The sequence below is a fragment of the Gopherus flavomarginatus genome, chromosome 8, assembly GCF_025201925.1.
Source record: "Gopherus flavomarginatus isolate rGopFla2 chromosome 8, rGopFla2.mat.asm, whole genome shotgun sequence".
NCBI classification, from domain to species: domain Eukaryota; kingdom Metazoa; phylum Chordata; order Testudines; family Testudinidae; genus Gopherus; species Gopherus flavomarginatus.
Window position 1 is genome coordinate 51,745,781 of NC_066624.1, and position 17,838 is coordinate 51,763,618.

General features: G+C 49.8%; 1 long non-coding RNA gene, 2 other non-coding genes and 1 pseudogene across 3 annotated transcripts in view; 2 read left to right on the forward strand and 2 right to left on the reverse strand.

Annotated features, from left to right (window-relative positions):
- The window catches only part of LOC127057005 (zinc finger protein 420-like), a 482,458-nt pseudogene that overhangs the window by 68,269 nt on the left and 396,351 nt on the right, over nt 1–17,838 (forward strand).
- Nucleotides 1–17,838, reverse strand: part of LOC127057104 (uncharacterized) — a 185,510-nt gene that overhangs the window by 22,299 nt on the left and 145,373 nt on the right. The gene's annotated exons all lie outside the window — the stretch shown is intronic.
- On the reverse strand, nt 14–85 carry TRNAE-UUC (transfer RNA glutamic acid (anticodon UUC)). Its single transcript has one exon. It is a non-coding gene; the product is annotated as a tRNA-Glu (tRNA).
- On the forward strand, nt 14,409–14,592 carry LOC127057352 (U2 spliceosomal RNA). The gene has a single exon (XR_007776081.1). It is a non-coding gene; the product is annotated as a U2 spliceosomal RNA (small nuclear RNA).

Below are 17,838 nucleotides of genomic sequence, written 5' to 3' on the forward strand. Positions count from 1 at the left end.
TTTAAAGCCTCTTTTCCCTGACTGGGAATTGAACCCAGGCCTTGGCACGGAAAGTGCCAAATCCTAACCACTAGACCACCAGGGAGTTGATGGCATAGTTTTTCTTCGCACTTATGCTACACTTTCTTAGGCTACTTTCTATCCACTTTCTGAAATCACTCCATTGTCCACTCCCTGAGGGGCTAGTAGCAGAGTGCAGGAATCCCTGTGCTCAGGGGCACAATCTGAGCCCAACCCAAGTCACTGAAACAAACTCAAATGATGCTTCCTCCAGCAGGACCACAGAGCCACACAAAAAAAACCCAAGAGCAACAATCCTCCTCTGCCTTCATTTACCCCATCGCAACTCTCTCAGCAGCCGACTCTTGCGGGAAGGACTGAGCTGATAGGAGCTCTGGCATAGAGACTAAGGCAGGGGTGTTGCTACCCCTTACTGTGAGCTGATCACATTCTCACTCTGTGTTATGGGGCTCTGAGCTTTGCCATCTTGTGAGTGCTGAGACCCCCGGACCCTTCTGCTGGGAGCATGGTGATTGCACAACAGCTGCAAGCCCCTTTCCCGTCTCCTTGTCCTCCTCGGCTTCCTCAGACCTTCCCCACAAATGGTTCTATCAGGCGCTGGAGGGATCTAAGCACCTGCAGGTTTCCCTCACCCACCTCTTAAGGTAAACAGTGATTCCCTTCTCTGACGGGCCTGGCTTCTTTTGAGTTTTTCCCCAGGGGACCTGATGCCCTGTGAAAATGTGTGTGTGGCACATGGGGAACTCAAGCTCAGACTCTCCCCCACTAGATGAGTCCAGCAGCACCTCCCATTGGTGGGAGAATCCTAAATTCCACCCTCCCACCCTGGTTACTCTGACCAGCTGATGGCGGCAGCATGCTAAATCAACCCAAGCTCTCTGGGCTAGAAAGCAGCATCTAACCAGCCTTGTGACAGCTCTGGTTTGCTAGCTGGAGACATAACAAACCAGGAAAGAAGGCAAATGTCAGACAGGGAACCTCAGTTCACAAATAAACACCCTCAGGCTCCTTCTACACTGCGACTGGGCAGTTGACTGACTTTAAATCTAGCTAGCTCAGTTGGTAGAGCATGATGCTCTTAATCTCATCATCATAAATCCAAGCCCCATGGAGGGTGGTAGCGACAGCCCTTAGGTGTCACTCTTCTGCTAATAGTCACAGATCAAAATGAAACAAACTCTCTATGCTCTTCGGCAGGTCATGTTTCTTCCTCTTTCTGAGCTTCAGTAAAACATGAAGAGAGACCAAACTGACATTTGCATCCTCTGTTAAGAGAATATTTTATCCTCTTCCATTCTACCTCAGGCAAGAAGAGGGGATAATGAACCATTTTACGGATGTCTACAAAGAGAAAAGTTTGGTCATTATTAATAGGACGGTGATCAAGTGTTCTCCATGTCCACTGACAGTAGGACAAGAAGCAATGGGCTTAATCTGCAGCCAGGGAGATTCACGTAGATATTGGGAACAGCTTTCTAACTCTGAGTGTAGTTAAGCTCTGGTATAGGCTCCCAAGGGTGTCTGTGGAGTCACTGTCCTCAGAGATTTTTAAGAACAGGTTGAACAAACCTCTGTCAAGGATACTGTACATATACTTGGTCCCATAGACAACCTGCTCTGGCTCTGGTTCTCTCCTTCTGCTCCCTGCCTGGGCCAACTGCTGTGGGCACTTGACCCCACATGGCCCTCAATGCATCGTCTCTGCTTGGCCCTGCTTCAGCAGAGAGGGCTGGATTTCATGACCTCTCCAGGTCCTTTGCAGCCGTGCAGCTCTATAATTCTATGCCATCGCAATATAATATCAACAACAACAAAAGTGGAAACACTCCAATCTAACATCTAACAATTCAGCGTGAAATGACATTCCACAGCATAAAGTGACAATACGTAGGAGTGCAAAGCCCGACAATTCAGCACCATGAAAATGAACGCCCCATAGGGCAAAATGACGCCCTGCAAAAGAGCTCAGCTCAAACCAACGCAACACAAGCCAGTTCAAAAACCATACAACATGAAACAATGCGTCAGAGTGCAAAGTGACACTGTGCAAAACAGCTCAGCGTGGAACAATGTCACAGCACAAACCCACAACAGAATCATATAGAAAGGTAGGGCAGGGAGAGACCCTGAGAGTCAGGACAAAGTCTCCCTAGGCCATCCCTGACAGGTGTTTGAAGAACAGGGAAACAAAGGGCACCAAGAACTTATGTTTTTCGGATGAGTCAAGAAAATGGAGTAGAATTGTCCCCCCACGGGTAGCCCCTGTTCAATTCCAGGTCAGAAAGCAAAACTCTTCTGCAAGAATATCCAAAAAATGTTGTGTTTCACTTCACTTCATAAGTACAGTTGTGTGGCAATTAAGTGATAACCCGTTTCATTAAAGTGTGGGAAATATGGATGTATTTGAGAAAATGGCTTGGAATGAAGGAAGACAAAAAATTGATGGGTCGAGAGAACAGGCACTGTTTCCTCCTGGTTTGAAGCTTCTCTCACAACTACTGGAATAGAAAAGCTAAGCAAATGGTGTTCTATTGTTCCAAAGGAGATTGAAGTGAGGCCATTTTCTGCGGATAGAATTAATGGTAATATCAGGAGTGGGATGTGAAACCACGTCTCCATGCAGAGACCAGAACACCCAAGAGATTAGAAAAAAAGAGTCTCATAACTAGCACTTTAGACCAGTCCACCATCCTGATACTACAAAGAATATGACTTGTCAACCCTAGTTTTCATTAATAGTTGATGAACTCTTTAGGGAGATCGAGATGGCACATCTCTTTCAACTCCTGGAGACCTTCTACAGCACAGCTGATTTTTAGACACACTCACTCAGATCTAAAGTTACACATTTCCTGGAGCTTCATGAGTTCTATGGTGCTGTAATCTCCCTGCTCACGTTTTAAGTGAACAAAAGATGGGTGCTGGCATTCTGAGAGAGTAATGGTGAACCTCAAAATCCTGCCCTGGGGGCCAGACAGTTAAGCAACCAGCACCCACAACCTCTACCATGATAGCATCCTGTCTGGGGACAACTCACTTACCAACAGTTGGGGTGTGAAATCCTCATTTCTTTGTTGTTCTGTCACTGTAGTCCCCTTCTTCCTATTGTTGTCTGTATAATCTCTGTCTGGTTCTGTAACCGTTTCTGTCTGCTGTATAATTAAATTGTTGGATGTAAACCAATTAAGGTGGTGGGGTATAATTGGTTAGATAATCATGTTACAGTATGTTAGGATTGGTTAGTTACATTTCAATAAAATGATTGGTTAAGGTAGAGCTAAGCAGAACTCCAGTTTTACCCTATAGTCTGCAGTCAATCAGGAAGTAAGGGGGGAATGGGAATGGGAATGGGGGTAGCGGTAGGGGTAGGTGAATTGGAATTATGTTTTGCTAAGGGGGGGGAATAGGAACAGGGAATGGGAACAGGGACACAGGCAAGGCTTTGCGGTGTCAGAGCTGGGAAGGGGGACACTGAGGAAGGAAATTGGAATCATTGCTTGCTGGAAGTTTACGCCAATAAACATTGAATTGTTTGCACCTTTGAACTTCGTGTATTGCTGCTCTCTGGTCACGCGAGAAGGACCAGGGAATGGGAGGGTGATTGGATAAACCCTCTAACAAGTACGTCTTTCAGGGTGTGAAAAACCCCAGAACCAGTATAATTAAGCTGATCTAAGCCCATGGTTAGATAGTGCTAAGTGAAAGTAAAGATTGTTTTGTCAACATAGCTATTAGAGGGTTAGAAAACTCCTCTCTTCATTGTAGCAACTGTCTTCTCCACAGTGCTATAGCAGTACTTTAAGTGTAAACAGCCTCAGAGTGAGACCAGATCCTCCTCAGGCACTAAGACAACAGCACTGACAACACACTAATGCATCCTGCAGGATTTGAACCTGCACAGGGAGACCCCAAGAGCTTTTTAGCCCATCACCTTAAGCACTCAGTCACAACTACTCAATGTACAGCTGCTTCACTACACAATGATTCTCTTCTCACAGACCTGTCACTTCAAATGGCTCAGACCAACTCCCCCAGTGCACTCACAGCTGTGCATTAGTGTAAGTGTGTACATGGTGAAAAGCAAGAGTTCCCACCCATTTCCTTTCCAGCTGGAGCACGATGAGAGTGTGTTTGTGGCTAATGACATTGCTGTAGATTGTTGTTGTCATAAACAGATAGTTAAGGGTTAATAGAACAGAAGTACTTCATATCTCTTTTGCCTGTAAAAGGTTAACAAGCTCAGTGAGCCTGGCTGTCACCTGACCAGAGGACCAATCAGGGGACAGGATACTTTCAAATCTTGAGGGAGGGAAGTTTTGTGTGTGCTGTTAGTGTTTGGTTCTTGTTCTCTCTGGGTTCTGAAAGTGACCAGACGTGCAACCAGGTTTCTCTCCAATCTCTCTGATACAGTCTCTTATATGTCCAGAATAGTGAGTACTAGGTAGATAAGGCGAGTTAGGCTTATGTTTGTTTTCTTTATTTGCAAATGTGTATTTGGCTGGAAGAAGTTCAAATTTGTATTTTGCTGAAAGGATTTTAATTTGTACTTGTATACTTAGGCTGGGAGGGTATTCCCAGCGTCTATAGCTGAGAGACCCTGTAACATATTCCATCTTAAATTTACAAAGATAATTTTTACTGAGATTTACAAAGAATTTTTCTTTCTTTAATTAAAAGCTTTTCTTGTTTAAGAACCTGATTATTTTTTTTTATTCAGAGGACGGGGTCTGGATCCACCAGGGAATTGGTGGGGAGAAAGGAAGGAAGGGGGAGAGAAAGGTTAACTTTCTCTCTGTGTTAGGATTACTTTCTCTCTCAGGGAGAGTCTGGGAGGGGGAGAGAGAAGGAGGGGGGAAGGTGAATTTTCCTCTCTGTTTTAAGATTCAAGGAGTTTGAATCACAGTGATCTTCCAGGGTAACCCAGGGAGGGGAAGGCTGGGAGACGCAACAGAGGGAAAGGGTTTACTTTCCTTGTGTTAAGATCCAGAGGGTCTGGGTCTTGGGGGTCCCCGGGCAAGGTTTTGGGGGGACCAGAGTGTACCAGGCACTGGAATTCCTGGTTGGTGGCAGCATTACAAGTTCTAAGCTGGTAATTAAGCTTAGAGGAATTCATGCTGGTACCCCATCTTTTGGATGCTAAGTTTCAGAGTCGGGGTTTCTACCATGACAGTTGTTTATTCCCCACACTGACAATTCAGACAGTCCCTTTCCTATTCGAATCTCCACCATATTATTCCAATGGCTGGGGGCAGGATTTCTCTGGGGCAGTGAAATGTTTCAGGGGGTTGATGCATGAATTAAGCCTTGCATTCCATCCCTGATTTTTCATGGACTGACAACAGCAGTGTAAAGAAAAAACTGAGCCAATATCTCACTGTCAAGAGGTGAAGGTGGCCAAGTCCCCTCTGTCTCACCATTGCCATTGCAGGAGAGAAGGGTTCACTGGAATTGAATGCCCTGGCTCAGACAAGAGACACAGGGAGGCTTTGCTGTTCATGAATCTGTGCAAAGGAAATTGTGTCTCTGTGTGAAACTGAGGAGGGAAATGAAATGTTCACATGGTGGCCCAATGCCTTAACGAATGTGGGTGAAGGACTCAGCTGGGAAATGATTTTACAGGAGTTCGTATCAAATTATTGCCCTGATTAAAATGTATGGCTAAAAGGCAGCCACTGTTGTTAGCACTTGAACTGAGTGGTTATCAAGTCCATTGCCTTAACCGGGGTAGTCGATTATTTTATCAAGATCCAAATTTCTTAGTCAGGATATAGTCAATGACTAGACTCCAGAGAAAATAATACACCGATGATAATAAGAATTTAGAAATAATTTGCAGTCACTATGGGCATAACTATGATGATTGTCTCGTGTTTCACTCTTTATATCTAGCACCACCGCCTTTCCCTTTAGTCTTGTAGCTTACCAAGGGTAAAACTAAACATCTCTTCAGATACAAGGGAGTGTTTGTGTTCATTCTTGTTAGCTACACAGGCGATTGTTGTAGCTGATTTCAATCCTCCGGCTCTGCCCTGATAAGTAACATTTCAGGGTATCACTGAACTGAAGGAGGGAGATCACTTTTTGACAGATTACACCTCCTCTTAAAGGTGTTTGGCTGGCTGGCAGCCCTGGTTCCCAGGTCTCTCCTGAGGGAAGAAAGTTTCTGTGCAAAATACTAAAACTTTTAACAGAGAGGAGGGAGAGGCAATGGATACATGATAGGGCCAGTATGTACCACAACATGGTTCTTTTATGTGGGATGACTCTGAACACTGACTGATCTCCACTCCCTTGGATTTGAAGAGATGTTTAGTTGTGCTCTTAGGAACCTATAAGGCTGAAACAATTTTATGGATGGAGACACTATGATTGAAAGGTTTTTTTATGTTGTAGAAGTTGTTAAAAACACTTAGCTTAAACTGGAACTGCCTGTTATTAAAGGCTGGTTTCCCCACGTCAGTTCCATAAGCTCTGCTAGAAACACCCTGGATTCTCTCCTGCCTCGGTGGGAACTAGAGGGAATCGTCCCCTGCTGCCCTTGGCTCTAGGCTGATTTTTCTGGGGAGGGGACATGGAATTGATTTGTTTGCTCTTGAGAAGGGAGCCGGACCAGTTCTCAGGGAACGAGAACTCCCAGCATCTTCCCAGCCCAACCCAGGCTGCTACCATGTCCCAGCCTCTGTTGCCCTGGGGGCCCTGCATGTTTGACTCTAGAGCAGGCCGGGAGCAGCAGCTGAGGCAGAGGACAGCCTGGGCGGGGCAGATAAGAAGGAGTTTAGCGAGCAAAAAAGGTAAAACGGCAGTGGAGTATTACCTTGGACTTGACGGCATTTCTCCATTGGTCTGTCTGCTTTGGGGCTGGGACAATAACACGTCCTGCTGCATTCATTATTTCAAAAGGCAATTTAGGATTTTCATTCTCACACACGATGCACAAAGCAGGACTCAACCTTTGGCGTAAACTAAACAAGCTGCTCACAGATTCTGGCAGCCACAATGAGCATTTGGGTGAGAGCTCAGACCTGCCCCTGTCCCAGAGGGAGGGGGTCATCTGTGTGGGGACTGGATCACTGACCTACCTGCTCCTTATTCCCAAACTTTCAGTAGCTCTATTACCAGTGCCTGTGAGAGTTATTTAAACAATGAGAAAAACCACACTGGGCTAGACCAAAGGCCCATCTAGTTCTGAATCTTGTCTTCTGACAGTAGCCAATAGCAGGTGCCCCAACAACCAGTCAACAAGGCACCACTGTGAGTTGAACTCAAGATCTCCTGTTTACTAAGCAGGTGCGTTAACCAGCTAACCCATGGTGCCTGCTGTTATTTAAAGCAGCCTATCTGCCCACACCTGACTGTCTGCCAACCCCTACAGGGGCCAGACAAGCTTTGCTTGTGTTTGGATTCTGTAAAGCAGAGGAGCAGGTGACGTTTTACTCCCAAGGTTTGTGTGAGTGATTCTTTGGACAGGTCTACTTGGTGGGTGTAACTACATTACACAGGGGTGTAAAAAATTCACACACACACCCCCCCCCCCCCGAGCAATGCAGTTATATCAACTTAATCCTGATGCAGATAGCACTGTGTGAACAGGAGGGATTCTCCCAGCAACACAGCTTGGGGAGGCGCTTGGTTAGTGAAGACCCAGAGAGGTGGCCCATGACTCTTGCATGTGGGGAGGCTGGACGTGAGCGCTGGAAGCTCCCTAGAAGCTAGTCTGCCTCTTGCTTGCTCCTCTCCTCCCCTGAGGCCTCCTTGCCTGCTGCTCTTGCCTCTACACCCTCTGCCCCAAAGTCTGCCCACCACCGGCACCTCTTTGTCCCCTGTCCTGCCCACCACTCACACCTCTTTGCCCCTCCCCTGAGACCTGCTCCACCCACCCAGGGCCGTCCTTAGGCATAGGCAACATAGGCAGCTGCGTAGGGCACCTGAAAATTTGGGGCACCACTGGGTCTTAGTGTCCACCCTCTTGTTTTCCTATCCCTGTTTTGACCCTTCCTGCAGGCTCTCACAGATGGCTGCTCTAGTCTGGTGAGTCTTCCTTGAGAGGGAATCTAGTAGTTAAAAGTGAAAAAACCTCCAGCCTGCCAGACCTATTAGCACAACATTGAAACTGTTAAAGAGACATTCAAGGGGTAATAAAGCCATTTAACAGGTATTTGCCAACCCCAAGGTATATACTGACAGGTTTCAGAGTGGTAGTCCTGTTAGGGTACGTCTACATCTACAATTTTGCAGCGCTGGTTGTTACAGCTGTATTAGTACAGCTCTATAGGGCCAGCGCTGCAGAGTGGCCACACTTACAGCAACCAGCGCTGCAAGTGGTGTTAGATGTGGCCACACTGCAGCGCTGTTGGGCGGCTTCAAGGGGGGGTCGGGGAACGCGAGAGCAAACCGCGGGGAAGCAGGTCTCCTTCCCCGGTTTGCTCCAGTGTTCCCCGAACCCCCCTGCAAGCAGATCTCCTTCCCCACGGTTTGCTCTCGCGTTCCCCGAACCCCCGTGCAAGCAGGTCTCCTTCCCCGCGGTTTGCTCTCGCGTTCCCCGAACCCCCTCCCCGCAAGCAGGTCTCCTTCCCCGCGGTGTGCTCTCGCATTCCCCAAACCCCCTCCCCACAAGCAGGTCTCCTTCCCCGCGGTGTGCTCTCGCGTTCCCCGAACCCCCGTGCAAGCAGGTCTCCTTCCCCGCGGTTTGCTCTCGCGTTCTCCGAACCCCCGTGCAAGCAGGTCTCCTTCCCCGCGGTTTGCTCTCGCGTTCCCCGAACCCCCTCCGTGCAAGCAGGTCTCCTTCCCTGCGGTGTGCTCTCGCGTTCCCCGAACCCCCGTGCAAGCAGGTCTCTTTCCCCGTGGTTTGCTCTCGCGTTCCCCGAACCCCCCTGCAAACCGCGGGGAAGGAGACCCGCTTGGGGGGGGATTCGGAGAACACCGGAGCAAACCGCGGGGAAGGAGACCTGCTTGATTACCAGAGAGGCTTCCTCAGGTATGCTGGGATACCTGCTTATTCCACGGAGGTCAAGAAAAACGCTGGTAAGTGTCTACACTTGATTACCAGCGCTGGATCACCAGCGCTGGATCCTCTACACCCGAGACAAAACGGGAGTACGGCCAGCGCTGCAAACAGGGAGTTGCAGCACTGGTGATGCCCTGCAGATGTGTACACCTCCTAAGTTGCAGTGCTGTAACCCCCTCACCAGCGCTGCAACTTTGTGATGTAGACAAGCCCTAAGTCTGTATCAGCAAAAACAAGGATGAGTCCTTGTGTCACCTCAAGGACTAACAAATTATTTGGGCATAAGCTTTTGTGGACTAGAACCCATTTCATCAGATGTCTACGAAAGCTTATGCCCAAATAAATTTTTATACTGTCAGTTTCTGACTTTACTGACAAAAACAGTTGTGCATTAATGTAATATTGACACAGAACATGTCAGTCTACAAGACCTTAGTTTAAAATTTGCTTTAAAAATATTTCATTAGTGAGCTGGTGAAGATTATAAAATCACATTTCTAAAAAATGCTTGCATAGAGTTTTAGATGCACAATCATCTTTAGCCTTAAATGTGTGGATCTTCACACATAGTTTTTTAAATAAATCCTTCAAAAGACCTCCCTTATCTAAAATACACATTTTAATTACTATAGTTAAAAAAAAAAGTGCTTCCAAGTCTTCCTGTCCTTTCTGTCCATCCCTTCACCACCTCTCCCCCCACTCCCCACTGAAGAGAGCCCTTAAAGGGACAACAGTCCTTCCCTTCCAGATAGCTGGACAAAGAGTTCCCTTTCTTTACTTCTGACTATCTGACAAACTAGTTTTAAAAGAACCCTCCAGCAAAATCAGTACCTTAGTAAGACAAAATCCTTGTTATACCTAAAATCGTTGGAAACATATTTTTTTAAAGTTGGTGAAATTTCATAACCATGTCTCTTGTTATGGAGATCACACAAAGTAAATTACTGTTCCCTTTTTCTAAAAGCAATGAACATTGTTATGAACACACTAAATCTCTCTGATTAATTTAAAAGAATGTCTTTGTTTCAGTGAGTTAAATATGTAGTAATCTGGAATGCTGGCTTAAGATTTGAGTACATTTAAAATATAAATTCAACTTAGAAATACTGATGAAGAAAATGTAAAACAGAGAAGAGCTGCATCATGTATTCCATTATATGTAATGTTGTATTCAGCAGGACAGCTGACTCACTCTTACTATGAAGTTTTTGCAAATAAATCTCTGACAAACTTCAGGGCATATCAAAAAACCTGTGACTGACATTTTTTATTCCCAAATTTTAGTGCTTTTAATTAGGTACTTTCTTCATGTCCATTCTGCAAGAGGGTGAGTGCATGGAAGTCTCTGCGGGGAACTGTGACTCTCCGCCACCATGAGGCAGGCTGGGCATCTCATTATCCTTTGCTGTCAAGTCCCTCCTCCCCCTCCCCCACCAGGCTGTGAGCTTGGGCTGGCATCCGGCATAGGGGCACCAGTTTAATAATACTGCCTAGGGCCCCATAAATCCTAAGGACGGCCCTGCACCCACTATCCACACCTCTTTGTCCCCTGTCCTGTCCACCACCCACACCTCTCTGCCCCTCCTGTTACACCCATCCTGCCTGCCACTCATGCCTCTCTGACCCTCCCCTGAGCCTGCACTGTCCACTACTCGCACCTCTCTGCCCTTCCCATGACACCCATTGTGCCTGCCACCCACACCTCTCTGCCCCTCCCCTGACACCTGCTCTGCCCACCACCCACACCTCTTTGTCCCCTGTCCTGCTCACCACCCACACCTCTCTGCCCCTCCTGTGCACCCATCCTGCCTGCCACCCACGTCTCTCTGGCCCTCACCTGAGACCTGCTCTGCCTAGTACTCGCACCTCTCTTCCCCTCCTGAGACCGGTACTGCCCACCACCCACAGCTCTCTGCACCTGCCCAGCCCAGCCCAGCCCACCGCTTGCACCTCTCTGCCCCTCCCCTGAGACCAGCTATGCCCACTGATGTGCTGGGGATATGACTGGAAAGGGACTGTCTGAATTAAGGCAGGCCCCAGGGGATGGGGGGAGCGGGGGGGGAGCACTGGGGGCGGGCAGGGAAGTGACTCTTCTCAAGTAGCCCCTCCTCAGCCCATCTCTGCCCTCCTGTGTCTGTGGCTCCCAGCGCTGCTGGCCCCACTGACATCTCTCCCCCCTCCCCGGCTCTGGCTCCCCTCAGGAGCAGCCGATCCAGCTCCAGGAGAGCACGTGTCCCCTGGGAATGGGACAGGGGTCAAGTGTCCCAGCCAGAGTGGGAAGGGGGCAGCCCAGGAGTTCTCAGACTGGGGTTATAGCCCCTCGTGGGGGGGGGTGAGATTATTATGTGGGGGGTCACAAACCACCCAGCTCTGCAGGCAGCAGAAGTGAGGGTGGCAATGGAGCAAAGTCTGCTGTGAAAAGTGATATTGACAAATGTCTTCACACCCCCAGGACTGAACAGTAACTATTTTAAAAACCCTTTTCTGCTTATAACAATAATTCAATCAAAGTGTGTTCTAGGCTGAATTTAAAAGTGGTGAGAAAAGTTAAACTCATTTTAAAGAATTGGGTTATAAATTAAGCATTTTAAATAACGTTAAATATGAAAAAACGTGTTTTGAATTGATGGGGGGGTCGCACTCGGCACCTTGCTTTGTGCAAGGGGTCACCAGTTCAAAAAGTTTGACAACCACTGTGTTACACAGGGAAAGAGCAAAGAGAGACACTGAAACAGGCCTGCAGAAGAAATACCCAGGGAGAGGAGTTCCCAGCTCACAAATCTTCCCCGCTCCATTTACTGCCCCATCCCTGGGCTGTATCGCCAGTGCCGAGGACATCCCAGATCCTCCTCTCTGCCAAGGGTGCTTGCACAGGTAGTTCCTTCCTGCCAGGCCTCTGCCTCACTGAATAATTGCATAAATTAATTGGTGCTCCTCCCCTCCCCCTGCATCTTTCTGTGACCCTTTTGCCAGTTGGAGTCGGCAGCAACATGGCCCAGGGTTCAACATCTTGGGGATCTTTTTTAACAACACAACACAGAACCCGCTCGAGCCCCCACCCAGTAACCTGGGACAATCCCACACCACCCCTGGGTGACTCTAGAGACAATACTTCCCCCCACCAGCACCGAGGCTGAGGCTGTGTCTACACTACCAATGCCAACAATGGGTTCCGCTCGACAATGATTCACAGCATTGCAGACTGACAAACCTCCATTTTCATACTCTGAGTCAGGAAACGCACAAAAGCCTCTTCTTTTGTACTGGGGCAGGCAAAAATAAAGTGACACTAAATTATTCTGATTGCTAAAAGCAGGTTTAGGGGGTTGTCCCAGCCCAGACCCTGCACGCACCCGAACTCCCTTCCAGGGTCTGCCCCCTGCCTCTCTTGTACCCCAACCCTCTGCTCCAGCCCAGAGCCTGCACCTCATGCACCTAAATTCCCTCCCAGAGCTTGTACCCCCTCCTGCACCCAAACTCCCTCCCAGAGCCTGTCAGTGCCCCCTTGCCCCCCAAACCCCTGCCCCAGCCCAAAGCCTGCACCTCATGCACCCAAATTCCCTCCCAGAGCCTACCACTGCCTCCCCTGCCCATCCCAGAACCTGCACCTCATGTACCCAAACTCCCTCCCAGACCTTAGGCGGGGGGGGGGGGGAGGGCAAGGACTTGGACCCGTTCTGGGTATTACCAAAAGTTCTATAAACCTGGCAACCCTGAGGTGGAGCCCTAGTCCCTGCACATCTCTCGCCTTCCAGGAGGGGACTCTGTGGGGCAGGGCTCTGCTGGGACTTTAGTTCTTCCTTTAATCACCGTGGAAGGGTGAACAGGGTGAGAATTTGTTCTTCTTTTCTGTGCAGAACACATGCAGGCAGCTGGATTATTGCCAGGGCTGTAATAAAACCCAAGCTAACAGAGGATGGTTTCGATCCATCAAGCTCTGAGTTCACTCTGCTGTTGGGGGAGGGGGTTTCCTACAGGATATATTCCCAGTGCAGCTCCCTAGCTGTGCCCTGGCGAGCTGTGCCCAGGGGATTTAGACGCTTTAGAGGCAGGTGATTGACACGCGCTGTGCCCCATCTCCAGCGCTGAACTGACACGTGCTCGCTGCATTCTCAGCCGGGAGCTCCTTGGGCTGATGGTTCAGCAGCACCAGCCCCTGCCCCTGCTTTTCTCCTGGGGAGCCCCAGCCCCTCTCCTGCCCCCTCTGGGCTGAGGGGGGGGTCCCCGCTTCCCCACATGATTCAACCCCCCCTGCGAGGGGCCCGGGGGCGGGGGCAAGGCCAGGCCCGGGGAGGAGCCGCCCCTTCCTGCCTCTCCCCCGCCCCTGTGTGCGGCAGCCGGGCCGGGGCCGGGAGCGCAGCGCGGAGGCTGCTTCAGCCCTGCAGCCCGCGGGGCAGCGCGGTGGGGCCGGGGGCAGGGCCCGGGGGGCGGGGACACGCGTGGGGCGGACACGCTCCTGCCGGGAGGGGCTGGGCCCGGCTGCCTGGTTTGCACCCTGCCCGGGGGGGTCCCCAAGCTCCCCGCAGCCGGAGCGGGGCTGCCCGGGGGCGAGTGGCCGGGGTGGGGCAGAGCAGCCTCTCCTGCGGGGCCGGGGCGACGGAGCCCGGGAGCGGCTGGGCCGGGAGCTGCAGGAGGGGCCCGGAGCGCAGCTCGGCTGCAGAGCTCGGAGCCCAGGCTGGGCCCGGGAGCGAGGGGAGGGAGAGCCGGGGGGGCTCGGGGGTGTCAGAGCCAGGCTGGAGGGGGAGCGGCTGGGGAGGGGGACTGTGGGGCAGCTGGGAGTTTGGGGGGTCAGGGCTGGGGGGGACTGTGGGGCTGCTGGGAGCTGGGAGTTTGGGGTGTGCGGGGAGGTCAGGGCCGGGGGCAGACTGGGGGGCTGCTGGGAGTTTGGGGTGTGCTGGGGAGGTCATGGCTGGGGGTTGGGGATGTTTGGGGGGCTCCATGTTCAGATCTGGCCTTGCGGAAGCTTTGGGGGCTGGAGCTGGGGAAAGTTGGGGACTGTCTGAAGTTGACTGCTTGGGATGTGGGTGAGACCCTGGGGAGCTGGGGGTTGGGCTGCCGCCCTGTCACCGCAGCCTGGGGCCCTGCGTTTCCTCTGGAAAAGCTGCTCCCCGTTTCACCATCTCCTTTCAGTCTGCAGTTACCTAGTTATCAAAGCCTCGTGAACGGTGTTTGGTTAGTGTCTGGGAGCTCCTCCTGCTGAAGTAGAAAGCAGTGGGGAAAGAGAGGCTGCCTAGCATCCGAAACTCAGCATCGCTGCTCGGCTCTCTGTGAGCTAAGATCCAGCGTGAGTAGAGTAGTCTTTTGACTTTTCCAGTGCGACAATCCAGTGTCTTGATGTTTTTGGTCTTCTAGCCTCAAGATGAAAACCTTGTCTGTGTCGCTGGGACCTTGAAGTAAAAATATTATCTAAGTTATATCTGTTCTTATCAGTTTAATATGATAGGTTCTTTATTTGAAGACTGTATATTCAATTGATTTTTGAAACAAGGGGATGGAAAAGGAGCTTCTTCTATCCACCCCATGCATTGACCTGGTATTGCAGTGTCTCCAGGACCAGTACCACTCCTTTTGCGGAGAATTGTCTGGTTAGAAAGGCAGAAAGAGATTCACTCTAAAGCTGCTGATTTGAGAAGATTTTTTTAAAGTAGTTGAAAAATCAGGCCTCTTTAGCACTTTGGTTTCTTCATGACAACATATTGTTAAAATTTCTTGGGAGTGTTTTCTAAGTTTACAGATGTGAGTTTCTTTGTCTTGCTGGAGGATTGTTTTAAAAGCTGGGATTCTTCTGTTTGCTGTGAGTCTTTTCAACAACATGAGGGACGAATGCTTTCCGGACTGAGGGTCTGTTTGGGAGATGATTGGTTGGGGGGGTTTGGGGGGAGACACAGATTGGTAATATTCGAGGTCACATGTATATCAATAACTGCATGAGTTACATAGACTTTGCCCCACCCAGCCTAAGTTCCATGTATCTTGACTGAGCCTGCCGCCCACCATCCCAGAGCAGAAGCCTGAAGCCCAAGCCCCACCGCAGGTGGGAAGGTGGGGAACTCCCACTGGTTGCCTGCTCCTACAGTGTTTATGACTCAGGAAGGGGGTAGGGACCAGCCCCTGCAGGCAGCCCGTGGGGAAGAGCCACTGCTTTGCTGCCCCCAACTCCCCCTCAATTATAGTCCAGGAGGCTGTAGCCGCAATACAAGCCCCTGGTGGCCACATTTGAGAAATGCTGGAGCCTCACAGTAAACAAATCCCAGCAGGTTTGTCACACCCTGTCCCCCACCCTGGGGATTTTTTTTTTTCATAGAATCGTAGATTATTATTAGGGTTGGAAGGGACCTCAGGAGATCATCTAGTCCAACCCCTTACTCAAAGCAGGACCAATCCCCAAATGGCCCCCTCAAGGATTGAACTTATAACCCTAGGTTTAGCAGGCCAATGCTCAAACCAATTTCCTGCCCTCGCCCACAAAGACCAACCTTCCTGGAAGTTCCCATCCCCTATGTATTTACTGCCCTTTCTCCTCGCAAAGGGAAACCGCCAGCAACTCCCTGATAATCCCTACCTCAACTGGCTCCACTGCAGCCATTTCCCTTCCCTGGCCCCTGGAAGGACGGAATGATCTGGAGCAAAACATTGATGTTGCGCTGCAGCGTGTTAGGGCAAAAAGGACAATTGGGGACATGTCAGAACAGGAAATAATTTCACAGCACAACTCCCCCCAGGATCTTTCCCTGCACACAGATGTTCTAGACGGTCCTGTATGTGACAGAAAAATTCAAATCTAGGGCTGTCAATTGATCGCAGTTAATTTACGCAATTAACTTAAAACAAATCATGATTAATCTCAGTTTTAATCGCACTGTTAAACAATAGTCCAATTGAAATTTATTTTTGATGTTTTTCTACATTTTCAAATATATTGATTTCAATTACAACATAGAATATGAAGTGTACAGTGCTCACTATAAATAGTTTTATTACAAATATTTACATTGTAAAATATAAAGTACTGTACTCTTTATCATTAAAGTGCAAGTTGCATGTGTAGATTTTTTTTTGTTGCATAAGTGCACTCAGAAAGAAAACAATGTAAAACTTTAGAGTCCAGTCAGTCCTACTTCTTGTTCAGCCAGTCGCTAAGACAAACAAGTTTGTTTACATTTACTGGAGATAATGCTGCCCATGTCTTATATACGTCACCTAAAAGTGAGAACAGGCTTTCTCACAGCACTTTTGTAGCCAGTGTTGCAAGGTATTAACATGCCAGATATGCTAATATCCATATGCCTTCATACTTCAACCACCATTCCAGAGGACATGCTTCCATGCTGATAACGCTCATGAAAAAAATAATGCGTTAATTTGTGACTGAAGACCTTGATGAAGAACTGTATGTCTCCTGCTCCATGGTTCTATCCGCATTCTGTCATATATTTCGTTTTATGGCAGTCTTGGATGATGACCCAGCACATGTTGTTCACTTTAAGAACACTTTCACTGCAAATTTGACAAAACGCAAAGAAGGTATAACATGAGATTTCTAGAGACAGCTACAGCGCTCGACCCAAGGTTTAAGAATCTGAAGAGCCTTCCAAAATCAAAGAGGGACGAGGTGTAAAACATGTTGCCAGAAATCCTCAAAGAGCAACACTCTGATGCAGACACTACAGAACCTGAACCACTAGACAGGAAAATCAATCTTTGGTTGGTGGCATCTAACTCAGATAAGGAATATGAATGTACTTTGGATCATTGTCGAGCAGTACCTGTCATCAGCATGGAAGCATGTCCCTGGCCTCTGATTGCTAGAAGCTGGGAGGGGAAAACAGGGGCTGGATCTCTCCATGGCCGCCTGGTCTGGTCACTCCCTCTGAAGCCCATAGCCAGGGCCAGCCTTAGGGGTGGGTGCCACCAGCGAATTACCTAGGAATACCATAGTCAAGGGCAGTGCTGTACGGTAGCAGTGAGGTGTGTGCTGCTGGTGTAAAGTCAGAAACTGCTCCCGGCTGGCAGGGGAGTGCTGCTTGGGGTGGTGTCCAGATTTCTCCCTGCCAGAATAGGAACATGGAGGGAAGGAGGGGAAGAGAAGGGGGAGAGAGCGGTGATGAGCGGATACTGGTCCCCCCAGTGTTCTTCCATGTCCCCCTAGGGGGTTTTGAGTGGGGAGCAAGGAGCGACATCAGGGCTTCCTGCATCCAGGTCACCTTCCCCACCTGGGCTGCATAAGAGGAGGACAGAGAGCAGAAGCCCAGATGGGGAAGGTGACCTGGAAGCAGGGAGCCCCGATGTCGCTCCTTGGTCCCCTCTCACAGCCCCCTCGTGGTGGGCGGAGGAGTAGTGTTCAGGGGCGTCGGGGAGAGCAAGCAGCAATGTCAGCTACTCCGTGCATCCAGGTCAGTTTCCCCAAGTGGGCACAAGAGGGGGTGCAGGGGTTAGGGGAAAAGGGGGCACAGTGCAGAGATTATGGATGTAAGAGGATGCAGGGGTTAGGGGGGCAGGGGTTAGGGGCACCGGAGGGGGGGCACAGGGTTAGGGGTTCAGGGGTTGGGTGCCGGGGGGGCAGGAGTTGGGGGGCAGGAGGGGGCCACAGGGGTTAGGGGTTCAGAGGTTAGGGGGGCAGGGTAAGGGGTGCAGGAGGGAGGTTCAGGGTTGGGGTGTAGGGGTGACAGAGATCACAGGTTTAGGGTGCAGGAGGGGACACAGGGTTAGGGGTGAGGGACGTAGGGGTGCTGGAGGGGATGCAGGGTTAGGGATGCCAGAGGTTGGGGATGTAGGGGTTAGGGGTGCTAGAGGGAGTGCAGGGAGGAGCACAA